General features: G+C 44.5%; 1 non-coding gene across 1 annotated transcript; it reads left to right on the top strand.

The window, feature by feature from the left end:
* Positions 1 to 264: 264 nt before the first annotated feature.
* Positions 265 to 428, top strand: LOC122437565. Its single transcript, XR_006268373.1, has one exon. It is a non-coding gene; the product is annotated as a U1 spliceosomal RNA (small nuclear RNA).
* The last annotated feature ends 2,002 nt before the right edge of the window (positions 429 to 2,430 follow it).

Below are 2,430 nucleotides of genomic sequence, written 5' to 3' on the forward strand. Positions count from 1 at the left end.
CTTAGAGGTCCTGAATGGGGTTGGTTTATGTAAATCTTGCAGCAGGGTGGTCCTATTCCCGGCGACCCACTTCCCCGGTTACGGAAATTTTCCTGAGATTTTGTTGGATTTCTTTTTTAGAAGAGTTATTTGGAGGGACTGAGGGGCGTGGGAAAGGAGAGGGTGCGGAGGATAGTGGAAAAATTGAGGGGCAACGGCAAAGTCAGCGTGTGTGTACAGTGAACGGGTCTAAGGCTGTGCGGGGGGCAGGGGGAAGGTCAACTCATACTTACTTGGCAGAGGAAATCCCATGATCAAGAAGGTGGTTCTCCCAGGGCGAATCTTACCCATTGCCCTCCGGGTGTGTTGACTTCTGCGATTTCCTCAAATAGAGGAAACTCGACTGTGTAATTTATGCAAGTGGAGAACAGCTTGCGCGATTTCCCCTGATAACTAAGTAATAACTGCAGACTTGGTCTGTGTTTCCTTGGTGGTGATTTAGTTATTAAGTTGTATCTGACTCTTGTGGTTCCCACGGAATGTAGTTTGCTAGGCTTCTCTGTGAGATTTTTTCAAGGCAAAAATACTGGACTGAGTCGTTATTGTTTCCCCAGGGAACCTTCTTAACCTGGAAATCACACTCGGGTCTCCTCGCATCAGGTGGCCCAAGGACTGCAGTTTCAGCTTCAATACTGGTTCTTCCAATAAACATCGAGAACTCATCTTCTTTAGGATGAACTCCTTGGATCTCCTTGCAGTCCAAGGGACTCTCAAGAGTCTTCTCCAACACCACAGTTCAAAAGCATCAATTTTTCAGCGCTCAGCTTTCTTTATAGTCCACCTCTCACATCCATACATGACCACTGGAAAAACCATAGCCTTGACTAGACAGACCTTTGTTGGCAAAGTAATGTCTCTGCTGTTTAATATGCTATCTAGGTTGGTCATAACTCTCCTTCCAAGGAGTAAGTGTCTTTTTATTTCATGGCTGCAATCACCATCTGCAGTGATTTTGAAGCACAGAGAAATAAAGTCAGCCATTGTTTCCACTGTTTCCCCATCTCTTTCCCATGAAGTGATGGGATCGGATGACATGATATTAGTTTTCTGAATGTTGAGTTTTAAGCCAACTTTTTCACTCTCTTCTTTCACTTTCCTCAAGAGAATTTTTACTTCTTCACTTTCTGCCATAAGGGTGGTGTCATCTGCATATGTGAGGTTATTGGTATTTCTCCCGGCAATCTTGATACCAGCTTGCGCTTCTTCCAGCCCAGCATTTCTCATGATGTACTCTGCATATAAGTTAAATAAGCAGGGTGACAGTATACAGCCTTGATGTCCTCCTTCTCCTATTTGGAACCAGTCTGTTCCATGTCCAGTTCTAACTGTTGCTTCCTGACCTGCATACAGGTTTCTCAAGAGGCAGGTCAGCCAATCTTTAAGAAATTGAATGAAGGGGTGTGATTACTTTTGAGACACCTCAGGGAAAACTTCTACTGAGATACTTGTAGTTGTTGTTCACTCACTCAATGATGTCTGATTTCTTTCCAAGATGTTTGCTAGTCGTGACACTTTGGGTGATGTCTTTGTGTGTGTTGTTTGCCAAATGCAGACCTCAAAAGATTTTAGTGGGAACCTGTGTTCTGTACCATGTAGAACTCTTTCCGAATCTTAATAGTTTTTTCACAAGTTGAGTTCAGAGGGTCCCCACACCCATATACAATTAATAGAAACTAAGTTTACTGAACTGCTGAAACCACAAAGTCAGACTGGGGACATTAAACAAAGATTTTCAGGAGACTTGGTATCAGGTGAAGGAGGACAGGGAGTGATCCCTGAGAGATGGGAAACAATGGCTCCAATGGCTCCAACTGATTGCGCGGAGAGTTCCCAAGCGAGGCACCAGGAGCAAACTGAAAACCAGCCCAGTGGACCTTGCTGAGTTGAGGACAAGTTCCTGGATGTCAAAGGAGCTAGAGTGCATAGGACAAACTCCCAGGGAGAAGAGAGATGGTGAGGGTAATCAGGAGAGCCCTGCAAAGGAGGCTCCTCCAGAGGGCAGCAAAGTACTGATCAGTGCAGCCCTGGGAAAAACTCCCCAAAGTCAGGGGGAAATCTTCCACAGGCTCAGAGAGAACAGACAGCCTGGCACTCACAGTCATGCTTGCCCTCAACAGGTAGTCTAGAAAATACTAATAATCTTGTAATTAAGGAGATCGTGGAGTGGAGTACTCAAGGAAGTCTTAGCTCAACAGGAATTTGTTAGCCCTAGACTGAGTGTTCAGCTGCTCCAGACCATTTAGTAAATCATAAAAGCAAGACCTGAGACCGTCAAGCTGTTTACAAATAACTTAAGGGCAACCCTGAACAAAACTCAACATTTATAGGAACACAAAACTATCTAGCACCCAACAAGATAACATTTACAATGTCTGGCATTCCATCCAATTT

The sequence above is a fragment of the Cervus canadensis genome, chromosome 2, assembly GCF_019320065.1.
Source record: "Cervus canadensis isolate Bull #8, Minnesota chromosome 2, ASM1932006v1, whole genome shotgun sequence".
NCBI lineage: Eukaryota > Metazoa > Chordata > Mammalia > Artiodactyla > Cervidae > Cervus > Cervus canadensis.